General features: G+C 50.9%; 1 protein-coding gene across 9 annotated transcripts in view; it reads right to left on the reverse strand.

The window, feature by feature from the left end:
- Nucleotides 1–15,137, reverse strand: part of EPB41L1 (erythrocyte membrane protein band 4.1 like 1) — a 144,324-nt gene that overhangs the window by 117,369 nt on the left and 11,818 nt on the right. For all 9 annotated transcript variants that reach the window (XM_075011769.1, XM_075011772.1, XM_075011770.1 and 6 more), the window contains exon 2: nt 13,510–13,566. The gene's annotated coding sequence lies outside the window, so the exon portion shown is untranslated. The remainder of the gene's footprint in view (nt 1–13,509; nt 13,567–15,137) is intronic.

Raw genomic sequence — 15,137 nt, forward strand, 5'->3', positions numbered from 1 at the left:
CAGGAGGGGGTAAGCTTGGGCTATCTACAGTGTCAATATCACCTGCTCACACTCAAAGATGACTATAGCCAGACCATGTGACGTATGGGTTCTTCCTTGGTGTAACAGGCAAGACAACACCCACAACGTACGTATTCATAAAGATCCATGTCTCTGAAGGCCAGAGCACGTTTCTATGACGGGAGAGTCTGGTGGGCTTCAGCAACACCAGGAAAGTGGGGGAAAACCACCAAACACACCCACGTCAAAGAGTGGCCAAGCTACAGTCACGTTTGTGGTGTCAATGGGACAGCAGGAAAGCCCCACGTACCTGACCCTCTGACCCAAAGCTTGTTTAAGCCCAGTTTGGAAACCCTTTGTATGCCCATAGCCTTGCCACAGGTTTGGTCCAGACGAGGCAGACACAAAGCAAGGCTGAACCCCCCTAACAGGGTGTGCTTTTTGCCTGGGTACAGCTCAAACCTCAATTCCCGTGCATCGGAACAGTCAGCCTGGAGACAGCCTCCCTCTTCCAGGCCCTGGCGCCCACAGAACGAAAAAGGGGTTTTCTTAGCGTGACTTGGCTCACAGGAGGTAAAACCCTAGTCAGAGTGACACAGTTCCAAGTGTTCACATGAGGTCCCAACTATAGAGTGTGACTGAGCCTACAATGACTTCAGCCTAAATCACCTTCTTCCGGGGGCACGCACACTCCTCCCCATGCGCTACTCAAACTAAAGCCACGACATCTACACCACAATCAGAAGTGGCACTGCAGCACGTGCAATACAACCCCACCCAGAGTCCTGGGTAGGTTCTGGGGCTGCGAGCCTGCACTGAAGCCCATGTGTCAGAGCTCGTGGTGTCCCAGCTGGCTAAGCCAGAGCTAGCTCAGATAGGGTTACACAAGGGATAGTCACCTCTCTGACTGCAGTGCAGACATGGCCTTGGTTCGTAGCAACTGCATACCAGTTTGGCTCGTGCAGTTGCTGTAGAGACCCACGCATCTAAGGCTGGAGTAAGCAAGAGCAACGATTCCAGGCAGCTACACAGATACACACACACACACACAGAGCCCGAGGAATTCTGATGTCATCATGGTAACCATGAGCACAATGCCTGAGTGCTCCCATCAGAGCTGCGAGGCAGTCCGGGCACCGAGCGCAGCAGACCAGCCGGCCAGCCACCTCTTATAAATGACAGTGATTGCTGATGGGTCACGAAGGACAGTGTCTTTACAAAACAGACCTTCCAAGAGCATTAGCAAGGCAGTCAATCTCTTGCAGATGTGAGGAAGCTGTACTCAAATGAGAAGCAGCAGAGCATTCAGAAAAGGTCCCCAGCCTGAGAGACCTGTATGGCTGAGGGCATTTACCAATGAGAGAAAGCACTCCAATCCAGTCTAGATGTGTGACACACATGGACAGCTATGTGGCTACCAGACATCTCCCATGTCCCAGAGGGGGTGTATAAGCCCAGCCTGTTGGTATCCAAAAGGTCTTGGGTGACAATCAAAGTTGTGACATCATAACTGGAGTGGATGGCAGCCGTCTCCTGGACTCCACCTTCAAACAGGTGTCTGCTCAGCTCTTCCCAGAGCACAGAGGTGCACTACAGATTTTACGGAAAGTGAAACCGAGGCGCAGAGCAGTGGAATACCTTGCTGGGGCTTGTACAGAAGATCAGTGACAAAGCCAGAAATGGACTCAGCAGCCCTGCCCTGAAATCACAAAACTATCCTCCCTGCCTAGTCCAATTCCTTAATGGCGCACAAACCTTGTGGAGCAGGACCATGGGTGGCAGAACACACACAGGTTGGTGCTTTTCAAAAAAAAAAAAAAAAATCTAGGTTCTGGGAACCCCAAGGAAACTTTAAAGTTATTGTCTCAAGATCTGTCCTTCTGAACACATTCACATCAATTTAATTTCCCATCAGTTTTGCTTTCACTTGAACCTTGGGACTTTTGAAAGCTGCTGGACAATGACTGAATAATGTACTTTCTTCTTGGAAGTTTGCACAGGCTAGCGAGAGTGAACGAGACCCAGCTCGCTGGGGCGTCAGCCATTAACGTGCATATGAAAAGGTTTGGAGATCCTCAGGCTGGAAGATGCCAGAGTCATGCCGAGCCTCACCCCAGTGGCATAAGGTATCACCCTTTGGCAACAAGAGCTGGGATTGGTGTATTTCTTGACATCATGCTGGCAAGACAAAGGGGCGGGGCTTTGATTCATAAAAAGAATGGCTGCAGAGCCAATCAAATGTCTCCTAATGGTCTGAAAGCCCCGGTTACCTTGGCAACGCAGGCCAATACCTTCTTGCTGGCAGCCAAGTGGTCTTGTGCAGAATAAGCTGTGCCGCATCCATAATAGGATTCCAACAGCCCCCCTTCCTTCCTCGCTCTCCTCACATCCTTTTCATCTGCAATTGGCTATTAATAGAAAATCCTCTGGCCAGGAAGAGGAATTATTTGGGAGGAATGCAGCATTCTCCCTGCCCCTGCCTGGGAGCTAATCAGTTGGGGGCCGGGCAGGCACTTCTCCTTAACCAAAGGGCTGTATGTAGAAAATTTCGAAAGTGGGGAGGTTCGTACATGAAGGGCAAAGGGGGTAACATGCATCCTCTCGAGATATACCAACACCGCATGTTTCCTTAGGCATCATAGAGTGAACGTACCTGCACAGGCATGGGGATAAAACAGCTGGGTATCTGCTGAGACGCTGCTTCGTTGAGTAAAGAGGGAACACAAGCCCCCTCCAGCTGGTGGCTTCCAGCTACACTAAAAGCTCCGTTACCTGGCGCTCAATCAACCAGAGAGGTCAATTAGCTGGCGTGCCTGCTGTCTCCAACCCAAATCTTCAATCGAGTAACCGAGACCACTAAACTGCCCAGTCTGTTAAGGGGCAGCACATTCAGCACTCTGCTTTTGTGTAAGAGAGGCAGAAGACAAGAAAGCAAGCATCACTCAGGGATTCATTCAGAAAAGCAGCTTCCAGGGTACGTTAAGGGGTCTTTATGGATTCAGCCTCCTACACGTTCTACGTCAACAACAACGGATGTTGATAATGACGACCTAGAGGCACTGAAGACCCTGAAGTACCTTCTGAATCCTCAAAGGAAGATTCTGTTCTGTTCTGTCTAGTTTTAGTGTTAAATGTATTTCTAATGATCTGGGTGTACGCCGCACGCTGCCCAGAGTGATAACATAATGTTGTAAGATAAACTTTTACCTGTATACATCCAGGTGCTTCAAGAAACCAACCCCTCTGCAGTGTGGTACAGGTACTGGGTGAGTGAGCACCTGCACGTTATACCTTATTCATTACAGTGCATTCTAATTCTTTGAACATTGATACTCCACTGGTAAAGTGTAACTCTTGGTTAACCAGAATATTTGGTGAACTGGCTTCCCCCAACATGCCAGATAACAGACAACCCTTCCTGTGAGAGCCCTCCCAGCCCCACCCCCACCCCACTGCCCCTGAACGCAGATGGCTCCTCCCAGGTCTTCCCCCTGCTAGGGCTGGACTGCTGGGCCTTGGCACCAGTGGCTTTTTTCCGGTGGTGCTGGATCCAGGGCAAGAAGCTGATATGGGTAATTGCAAAGGCAGAGTCCAAGACTGGGGATGGTATGTGCTACTACAGCACAGGTCAGCTAACAGCAAGGATTAAAAAAGGCCTCCCTCAGTGGGCTGGTGTTTGACAGCCCTGGCCAGTGACACCAAGCACTAGCCCACTTGGCATTCTGACACAACCACTGAAATCCCAACCTGGACACCGTGGGGTTAACAGGCAGGAAACAGCTACCTAGCAGAATGAACTGAGAGGCCAGTGCCCCACAGGGTGACCACACAGCCAAGCCCCAGTATCGCTTCCCCACGGCTCATTAGGCTCGGATCCTCAGGCCCCTGATCTCCAGGCACCCAATGAACGTGGCCAATCTGCGGAAAGTACAAACACCACTGCGGCTTGCCCTGCCCTGGGCTGTGAGGTGTTTACCAGCCAGGCAAGGTTTTTAACATTGATAAATGCAAAGTAATGCACATTGGAAAAAAATAATCTCAACTATACATACAAAATGAGGGGGACTAACTTAGCCATAACCACTTGAGAGAGAGAGAGATCTTGCAGGCAGTCTGAAAACACCCAGAGAATAGGAAAGAGATCTTTTTGCTCCTGTACAAATCCATGGTACAACTACATCTTGAATACGATGTACAGATGTGGTCGCCTCATCTCAAAAATGGATATATTGGCATTGGAAAAGGGTCAGAAAGAGCAGCGAAATTATTAGGGGTTTGGAACGGAAGCTATATGAAGAGAGATTTGGAAGACTGTGACCTTTCATCTTAGAAAAGAAGAGACTACGAGGGGCAGGGGGAAGGATAGGAAGAGGCCAATAAAATCATGACAGGTCTGGAGAAAATGCATTGCCGACATCTACTTTCTATGGGGCGGGGAGGGGCGCCCGGCGGACATCCATTGTTCCTGATGTCTGCTAAATCGGGGTCTGCAGAATCAGGGGTTTACTGTAGTAGTTTTAGGTTAGGACAGCAGTTCTCAAACTATTGCTCAGGACCCCGAAGTGAATCACGACCCCATTTTAATGGGGTCAGCAGGGCTGGCTTAGACTTGCTGGGAACCAAAGCCAAAGCCTGAGGACTTCAGCCCTGGGCAGTGAGGCTCAGGTTACAGGCCCCCGCTCCATCCTGGATTTTAGAATTGCCCACCAACCAGGCAGCAGTGCTTAGGCATCAGCCCCCTCTCTGGGGGTGATGTGGTAATTTTTGTTGTCCGAATGGGCTCATGGTGCAATGAGGTTTGAGAATCCTGGGTTAGGAAGTGAGGAATACTGCGTCCAATAGGAATTGGAGGGATGCAGAATATAAGACGAGCTGAAATTCGGCTAGGACATCAGGGTGCCCCTCTCCTCCGACACCTCTGACAGACCAGAGGTGGAAGGATTGGTTTCCTGTGGATGAATAAGATACAGTGGGAAAGGATTCTCTCTCTTAGGTATACTTATCTGGCCTCCACTCCACGAGCCTCTAAGCATCTCAATATTTGACATGTTGGTAAGATAGGGAAACTGAGGCCCAGGGAAGCTAAGTGACTCACCCAAGGCCCACATGAAGTCTGTAGCACAGCAGGAGTGGAACCTAGGTCTCCCGTAGCTGCCTATGTCTCTGTCAAGTGCTGCCCACTGGAGCTGCTTCTGGGGAATTTGGACCAGCAGAGCAACAGGCTTAGAAAAGAGTCTTCCAAGAACCAGCTGAGGCAGAGGGCAGAGATTACAGTGGCTGGTATGACTAAGCCTCTCTAAGGACCAAAGAAATGTCCGATGAGCAGGATGGCTGGGATGGGGAGGGGGTAGGAGGAAAGCATGGGAAAGGGGGGCTTTAAACAATCTGGAGCACAAAACTTTACTGAGTTCTCCCGCCCCTTGTCCACTGCGACAGCGAGGAGTCGGGTGACATGACACCCTCATGACAACACCAACAGTCTCTCACATGGAAAATATTAGGAAAATGTGGTTGCAGAGGTCTCGTAATGGGCCACAGCAGCTGGAGGGAAGGAGGCGGTAGAGGAGGAAGAAGCTTATACTACCCACCAGTGTGAAAAGGTGATGTCCCTTTACCAGGGTACAGGCTGGAAGCCATCTCTATGATACCATTAGAGTGTTTGAGGAATGTCAGTGGCACAGAGAGTAATCAAGAATCATGTAGAGGAACTGCAGTAAAAGGGGCTGGGAACTCAGCTTGGAAGAACGGGCTGTGCCTTGTTTTCCCCAGACTTTTCCTTTTGCTGTGGTGTTTTTTCCACTCGCATACAGGATTTTGCTTTCCATCCCAGAGTTCATGCCCTGGGATACAGACAGTCAGATGTTATGGCCAGCAAGCATTCCCCGCCAAGGACAGTCTGAAAACCACAGCCTGAGACCCGCCATGCTGCGTGCACAGGTCCCAGCCATTTCCTCCGTGGTCAAAACACCCTGTGTAATCAGTACCCTCAATGGAGGCCAGTCGTCACCTTGGAAAACCCCTGCCAAGGAGGCTCAGTCTTTTTCTGCCTTCTGATGCACAGATGCAAGAGCAAGCCCCATGTGCTACACCCGAGATGGCAGGATAGTGCAGGAGCCATAGAATGAGCTCAGCAATGGCCACATGCTGATGTGCGTGCCAAGATAGGAAGATTGCTCTGCTCCCCCTGTAAAAGCCCAGAGCAGTTTTCTTACACGTTACAACTTCCCCAGACCATTAGCGTGTGCGCACACCCACACCCAAACATGCCTCACCACTACAGAGACACTCCACCCAGCGAGAGGTGAACCAAAAGGCACTCAACCAGCCCAGACCTGACTGCGGGCCTGCAGGGCTCTGCGCTTCTCCCCCAGCTGCAGGTGACTGCGGAACTCCCACGGTGCGGCGTGTTGTGGCAATGTTCTCGGAGCTCTCTTTGAGCTGAAAGGCGTCGAGTTAGGGCTGTTGGAAGGGGTGCGCTCTCTTGAAACCACCTCCGTTTTCCTGTCTCGAGGTGGTGATGAGAGCAGCTTGCTAATTGGAGAGCTGAAGAGCCACTGGGCACCACCCTGCTTGCACTGCCGTAGGGCTCCCCAGGAACACCAGCTGGAGCGGGGTCGCCTTCTCTTGCTGAAGGTGTGAGCTTAACTTTACTCACAGGAGTCACCCAGTTGAACATCAGGTGGAAATTCATGTGGGTAAAGCTTCTCAGGTATTTGCAGGGGGGGTACTGCCTGCTGATATTTCACTGACCTGGTCACTTGGTTTATGGATTTGTCAGTTGCCAGAAAAATAACGTAATGGGTCAGAGTTGTTGTTACACTTTTAAAAACACCGATCTCAGATGTGTATTATTATCCCAACAGCCTGGGATAGCTCATGTGAAAAAGTCTGTGCCCAGCCAAAGACGCTCCAGAGTTCCCAGTTTAGGCACTAACAGACCAACACTGCTGAGGACACAGCAGCTGTCTGCCCAAAGCCCCCAGGGCACACGTGACAGGCTTCAAGTCACACCAGAGTGCGGACACGGCCGCTAGCCACAGGCGCTCTCTCTCTGGCTCCTCCCCGTGGCTGTCGAAGGGGAAGTGCAGAGTTGCCTCGAGGTGCTGGAAGATGATTTGCAGGGTCCTCCCCCTAGGTGAGGGAGTAGGAGTGCCAGGGGGCAGGCTGCATTCCAGAGGCAGTAACCTAATTTGCCGGGTGGGGAATCCAGAGGGCAGGGACCCTTTGGTCTCCCAGCTGTTTAGAAAACACAGTATGTGCCACCGACCCCGTCTGGATGAGCCGGTCAGCAGCGGAGAACTGTCACGCGTTCGTCTGCTCAGACCACCTCCTGGCTGCACAGAGCCCAAGGAACGGAAGCAAGCTGGGGAGACAGTCTGGGATCCTCTGTCCCTATCAAACCATAGAGCCCTGCCCAGCCTCTTTGAAACCACCAATACGGCCCTCCCTGGCCTCTTCCCCCTTTGCCAGCAGGCCTGTGCAGTCAGGAACCCGCTGGCTTCAAGGGGCAGCAGCAGAGAAGCAGGGTAAATCCGCACACGAGCCTGCACCTCCAAGACCGTCTCTCTTCCACACGCCTCTCATTGCTCAGGGACCGCGGTGACTCTGCTGCACTTCAGACACTTGCTCAAGAGGAGGGAAGAGCCTGGATGGGGCCCTCAGAGTTCTCCGCTGGTAGCACAATGGTGAAGGTTACAGAGAAGCCAGCAGGAGTCTCCCATAGAGCAGGGGAACTGCCCTGCTCTTGCCCCTGCTGTAACAGAAGGGCTGACTCCAGCCACTGATCTCGCGTGTGCACTGTGCTTCCCATCACCAGGGATCCCGGAAAGCTCTGCCCAGGGAACTGCCCCTGTGCCACGGCAGGGCCAAGTAACTGTAGCCTTTCCTCAACTGGTGTTTGGCTAAACTGCCTGTGAGGGGGATTCCGCAACCCTCCTTAGTCTGTGCTGGAGCTCAGGGCTCCATACAGTTACAGTGCTCTTCCCAAGAGCTAACTTGCATCTCCCTGGCTGCGTCTACACGTGCACGCTACTTCGAAGTAGCGGCAGTAACTTCGAAATAGCGCCCGTCACGTCTACACGTGTTGGGCGCTATTTCGAAGTTGAAATCGACGTTAGGCGGCGAGACGTCGAAGTCGCTAACCCCATGAGCGGATGGGAATAGCGCCCTACTTTGACGTTCAACATCGAAGTAGGGACGTGTAGACGATCCGCGTCCCGCAACATCGAAATAGCGGGGTCCTCCATGGCGGCCATCAGCTGGGGGGTTGAGAGATACTCTCTCTCCAGCCCTTGCGGGGCTCTGTGGTCACCGTGGGCAGCAGCCCTTAGCCCAGGGCTTCTGGCTGCTGCTGCTGCAGCTGGGGGTCCGTGCTGCATATACAGGGTCTGCAACTAGTTGTTGGCTCTGTGTATCTTGCACTGTTTAATGAAAGTGTGTCTGGGAGGGGCCCTTTAAGGGAGCGACTTGCTGTTGAGTCCGCCCCGTGACCCTGTCTGCAGCTGTGCCTGGCTCCCTTATTTCGATGTGTGCTACTTTGCCGTGTAGACGTTCCCTCGCTGTGCCTATTTCGATGTTGGGCTGAGCAACGTCGAAGTTGAACATCGACGTTGCCAGCCCTGGAGGACGTGTAGACGTTATTCATCGAAATAGCCTATTTCGATGTCGCAACATCGAAATAAGCTATTTCGAAGTTGGGTGCACGTGTAGACGTAGCCCCTGGCTGCAGGTTAAACCCGTTACTTCTTGTCCTACCTTCAGTGGGTGTGGAGAACACCGGAGCCCTGGCCTCCCTGTAGCAGTCCTTAACGAACCTGAAGACTTCTCAGGTCCCGCCTCAGGCTTTTCTCAATACAAACGTCTCCCGCTTTTAAACCCTTTCCTCACAGGCCGTGGTTTCTAACCTTACTAGCCTTTTGGTCGCTCTCCTCGGGACTCTCAAAAGTTTGTCCCCATCTTCCCTAAAGTGCGACACCCAGAACTGGGCACAGTGTCCCAGCTGAGCCTCACCAGCACTGACAACAGTGGGACAATTGGGCAGCCCTTGTATCTTACATTCGACATTCCTGTTAACACACCCCAGAAAGGTACTAGCCTTTTTCACAGCTGCTTCCCAATGGCAAAGCAGATTTAATTTGCAATCCTCTATAACCCCCAGATCCTTTCCAGAAGTTCTGCTGGTCAGCCCATATTTTACAGGTGCCTTTGGTCTTTCCTTACTAAGTGAAGTACTTTGCCCTCATCTTTACTGAATTTCTTCTTGTGGAATCCAGACCAATTCTCCAGTTTGCCAAAGTTCTTTTGAATTCCGCCCCCAAAGTGCTCACAACCCCTCCAAGCTTGATTTCATCAGTAAGTGTTGTAAACTTATTCTCCAAGTCAGTAATGAAATTATTGACTAGTGTCAGATGCAGGGCTAACTGCTCCAGGACTCCACTAAATACACCCTCCCCGTTTGACAGCAAACCACTGATAACTGCTCTCTGAGTACAGTCTTTCAACCAGTAGTGCAACCACCTTATAGAAATTTCATCTAGACCACCTCTCCCTTATATGCTGATGAAAATGGCATGTGGAATTGTGTCAAAGCCCTTGTTAAAAATCAAGGTATATCACAGCAACTGCTTTCTCCTTATTAATTAGAGCATTAACTCCATCAAAGAAGGTGATTAGGTTGTTTTGATATGATTTGTTCCTGATAAATTCATGCTGGCTATCCATGCTGGCTACAACCCTTCTGAGGGCACGGTGCCCCTACCCCTCCCAGGGCCCACAGTGGCTGTCAGTCACTCTAGCTACTCCTATTTCATAATACTTTTCTCCGATCCTCCAGGACCTCACCAGTCTACCGTGAGTTCTCAAAGATAAGTGTTAACAGTTCCAAAAATTTTTCAGCAAGTTTCTTAAGTACTGTTCCAGACATGACAGTCATGAGATTCTGCCAACTTGAACACATCTACCTTATCTCAGTATTCTTCAATCTGTTCTTTCCCTATTTTGGCTTGTGTTCCTTCCTCCTCGTTAATATCATGTTAAGTACAGTAAACGCTTTCATATCTGGCAGCCACAGGACCAGGACGTATTCAAGTATTCTGGATAATAGAGAGCTATACTGAGCAACGCATAACATTAAAGAAAAACAATATTAAAAAACAAAGAAAAATGTAAGCAGGGTACCAACAAAACAACAGCCATATTGTACACTGTAAACTTATACTGTATTTGCTGTACTTATTTGTGTTTACTTTCACTATACTGTACTTACGGAAAATGTAACTAAAATTTACTCGATCTTTAACTTAAACAATACTGTATACTGTATTTATTTTAACTTACCTATACATGAGCTGTGCTTATATGAAACTTAACTAAAATTTACTTTAACAAACTCTGTTTTGATGCTGGTACATGAAATAATGAAATGCGATGTGTCTTATGATTAAAATACTGGTTATGTGAGAGCTCCAGATATGAAAGCGTTTACTCTATCTGAACCCAATTTAATATTTTAGCAAAGGCTGAAACAAAAGAGGCTTAGCACGCATATCACATTTCCACTTACAGCCCTCCCTGGGGAGCCTCCAGACTGTACACAGCCCTGAAGAGTTTCCTAGGCCTGTTGGAAAAGACAGGGTTAAGAATAAGAGTCTCGCAACTCTCTGCTTGGCAGTTAGAAAGCTAATCAAAGTCTCTCTTCATTCCAGCTGATTTTCACTAGTCGTCTACTGGAAACAACTACCCTGCAGCCTTCCCAAAGCTCAGACCTGCTCAGCTCTGTGCAGTTTGGGGGGAGGGCTGAAGTGCATTCTGGGACTTGTCGCTGAGAGGTATGAATCTGCAGCAAGAGAAACGGCACCGTGCAAGGTCTACGACATGAAGGGAGTGGAGACGAGGACAGACGCAGGAGGGGGGAAGAAAGACACGCATGCACATAGGGGCAGGGGAAAAAAGTCACGCATGCATGGGGGAAGAGGGCTCATTACTCCAGTGCATCACAAGCAAGTCCACAGGCCTGCCCTACCAGAGGAACTGGGGAGATGTGGACCAAAGAAAGGCAGACAGCAGGAGCATGCAATGGGGAGGGGAGGAGTAGAGAGACAACTACACTAAGGAAACGTCCCTCTCTTGCCAGCAAGGGCTCTGCTCCCCCAGTGTTAGCAACTTCAGGAGCCCACTGCAGGTTGGCCAATGGCTCTGGAAGCCCCACATGGTCCAACTCAGGAGCAGCCAATTATTTCTGTCAAGATCCAAATTTCTAGGTCAAAGTGCAGTCAAGGTCCAGACTCCAGAGAAAATAACACAAAACTCACAAAGACAATGACACTGTGCAAATAAAAGATTTTACACTCTGTTCAAGTGTCCGTGGTCCGGATTTGGCCCATGGGCTGCCTGCCGACACCCTGGTCTAGCCCCAATCCGAGCAGGCCTGACCCCTATGATGGTGGCAGCAGAAACCCTATCTACTGAGGGATCCATCCCCAGGCTGCCACACCCCAGGGAGTCAAGCCAGCGAGGGAGAGCATGATTTGGGAGTTACTCATCCCTCAGTACATCTGCTCCCTCTCCACACCTCCCCCGCCCGTCTGGGGATCCCTTTCTACACCCCGATCCCCCTGAGAGCCTTCCGGAGGACCAACTAGAGCAGACCAGGCACGTCGCCGGTTGCCGACAACCACACACAGAGCTCTCCCCTCACAGGTCCCAAAGCCAGAAGGGACCCCTGTGTCATCTGGTCCAACCTCCTGGTCACACCCCACTCCTCCCTGCTCAGCTCTAACCTGGGCAAGTTCAGGTGTAGCCTTTCGGCACAGGCCTCTTCACCGGGAGACCTGAGAGCAGAGGTGGGCAGGCACAACCCCCATCCACAGAAAGGGAAAACGAAGCCCAAACAGTCAGCGGCAGAGCCGGGACTAGAACCTAGGCCCCGAGCCACTGAGCCAGGCAGACTCCCTGCTCCAGAAGGACTGAATCTGAGGCTCAGCAACCCCGCCTCAGTCTCACCCATTCCCCACCTCTTCTGTCCACCGCCCACACGCCACATGTGCCTGCTGCATGGCCCAGACAGACTGTGCCCCACGTGGCAGACAGAGCTGCCAGCCAGTATGGAACTGTTACAAGGCAAACGCAGCCCTCCTGCAGGATGAGCTGTTAGGAATTACTAAGCAGAAATTGCTCATAAAAATTTACAAGCTGCCCTGGCTCACAGAGAGAGAAAAATCCACAGCCCTGAGGGCCGTGCATGCTTTACACTTTAATCAATGGCAATGACCCACCTATAGCTCTCCTCAAAGACATGGATTCTCCTGCCTGGCTCACATACCCAGCAGGAATTTGCTCTGACAGTGCTGCGACGTGAGCCCCACACGCAGCACCTCAGGAGCACACAGCTCAAACCCTTAGACACATCACAGCTGCACCCCACAGAGTCAAACAGCCGGGCTAGACTGCTAGGGAGCTGGCACTCGGTCGGTGGGGGACATACCAAATGCTGCATGTTGTCCAAAGACTGGGAGGGTGAGTGTTCTGAAGAGAGGAGTTCATAGCCCCTGATTTGATCACTGGCTGAAACTGGCAGATGACTGGGTACGTACCACCCCCTCCAACCTCTCCGCATCGCCACCTCACCTCTCTTGCATCTCCCCCAGGATTGCATCACACTGGCTTGCAAGAGCATTTGCATCACATTCCACCAGCACCGAGAGCCCTCCCACATTCACGCTCTGAGCCCCTGGGGTTTCTGCTCAGAACATCAATTGCACTTACACAGGAAAGTGAACTGGGCAGCTCGCCACAAAGAGGTGCACAACCCAAGGACCAAGCTCAAACACCTCATCTCCCACAGAGTAAGCATTTCAGGCACTCCCGCAATTGAGAGGGTATTCCTCCCTTCGCTCCATTCCCAGTCCCAGGGCACAATCCCCGTTCCCAGAACAAACAAAAAACTAGAGCTGGAGCTAAACCACACCCACGCCCCATGACCTGAAAAGGGAATCCACAGTCTAAGCAGCTCCACTGTCAAAGACAAGGTTTCATTTCACAGACTTTCATGGTGCTTTCCTGCTGACCTGCACCAGTTTTGCCTTCCCTACATTTTACTTGGGGCAGAATTTCACACTGAAAACACAGAAAAACAGTTTTGCATTTGTGTGTTTTTAACTCTAGCACCTCAAAGCAGCCTCGCCCACCGGGACGAGCCCATTGTCAAGTGCACAGCTAAATGTGAATACAGGCACACACCGAACCCTGACAAGCACCATGGCTGAGCTTTGCCCTTGGCTTGCGGCCTTCTGCACCTCTGTTTCCAGTGCTCCTCGTAGGTTTTGGTGATCTAGTCCTTTATCATCAAAGTCCACTATTATTATTCGCACTGCAGGAGCACCCAAAAGGTCCCCAGTCAGGATTGGGATCTTGTCACACTACTGCAAACCCACTTGCTCCCACAAGCATGAATGTACACGTTGCCTCTGGCTGGAAAGAGAAAGGATCACTAAACACAAAGGACCGACTCACCCTGTCTCCAAGGGCAGCTCTTGGCTCTTTAATTTCTGTTCAGGCACCGTTCAGAACCTGGGAGAAAGAGAGAGAAAAAAAATCATCCAAAGCGTCTTCTCAAAAATGATCAAAACCACGAACGCTGCGGAGTGGCACGAAATGAGCATCGCTCATTTCATCATGAGCTCACTGGAGTCTCAGTGGCTGGAACGCTGCATTCAGTTCGATAAGAATTCGTTCGTTTAGTTGTGGCTCTCCTCTGAAAAAGGTCTCATTGAAACAGCTTCTTCTAGCCGAGCAGGTCTGCTCCCTGCGCAGGCAGAGGCAAAGCTGCTAATCTGAGGGATAAAAGCACCTTTTTGCTGCAGGCAGCACTGCAAAACCAACACTGCTGGGAGAAAGTGAACTGGATACTTTCCTGGCTTGTGCAGTGAATCATTAACCAACTTCTAATCTCACGGCCATCTGTGCAGTGCCATTGTTTTATCCCCCTCAGTTTCATCTGGTCAGCCCCACTGAAGACAACAGAGTTGCCCAGGTGTTGTGAGTGCAACATTTGGTCTGCAGGTTTTATTCCAGGTGATGATGCATGAACCACAAAGAACCCAGCAGGGCTTGCAGATGGCACGGGGAAGTTTGCAGGACTGCCACTTTGCTGGAGATCTGAGTACGGCTGATATGAAACGCCCTGGCAAGCAAACAACATCCACCACCGTGTACTTTAGAGCCACTTTTTGGAGCAGAACTGCATTTCTGGGAAGTTAAAGGTCTGAGGAGCACTGGCACCCTTGTAACCATACTACGGATCAGAACAAAATCATACGTTTACATTACAGGCTCCAGGTGAGACGTTCACAGGGCACGATACAGAAGAGCTGGGCTAGCTCCTACTTTTGCACAAGAAAGGTCTTTTACACCAACAGATTCATTGTGCAGTGGGCCTCCGACACGTGCACCGACAACACTCGTAGGCAGATTCATGCGCAAGGCACTAATGCAGATCAGGTACCCTGGCATGTAATCCATTCATGTGCACAGAGCTCACAAACAGAAGCAAGTGTACACATAGGAGTCCCTTGGGCAGTGCGACCCGCCGGATCCACGCTGCAGCAGCTCCAAGTTTCATTTTGATTTAATGAGACTGTTGAAACTGCGTCCAATGTAAACCACACCCCCGAGCACCGCCTCCCAGACCGAGCGAGAGCAGGATTTGGCCCAGTATCCTCAGTAGCAATCCAGAGTCACTTCACCTAAATCAGTGGGCATAGTCTGGATGCAAGGGAGCAAATTTGCCTGAAGGTCTGTTTCCTGGGGTGATGCAGTCAGACAACTCCCATCAAACAGAGCTCCATGGAAATATCATCTGCAACATTCAGGCTGCTACCCAACCGCCACCTTTCCGTCCCATTAGGGCACAGACTATCTGGATCCTACCATCCAAACCACAAGTTGGAGGGGATGAACCATGCCCCCCTCCTCCCCCTTCGCATCAATGACCTGCGGGAAGACAATACCTCCTGCAACAGCAGTGCACGTTGGGAGCCCTTCTTGCTGATGAGCATTGGGGCACAGCGGTGTGTAACTATGGAGCTCCAAAAACAACAAAAAGTAACTCAAAAAACCTGAGCCACTTTTACTCAAGCTTC

The sequence above is a fragment of the Carettochelys insculpta genome, chromosome 17 (assembly GCF_033958435.1).
Source record: "Carettochelys insculpta isolate YL-2023 chromosome 17, ASM3395843v1, whole genome shotgun sequence".
Lineage (NCBI taxonomy): Eukaryota > Metazoa > Chordata > Testudines > Carettochelyidae > Carettochelys > Carettochelys insculpta.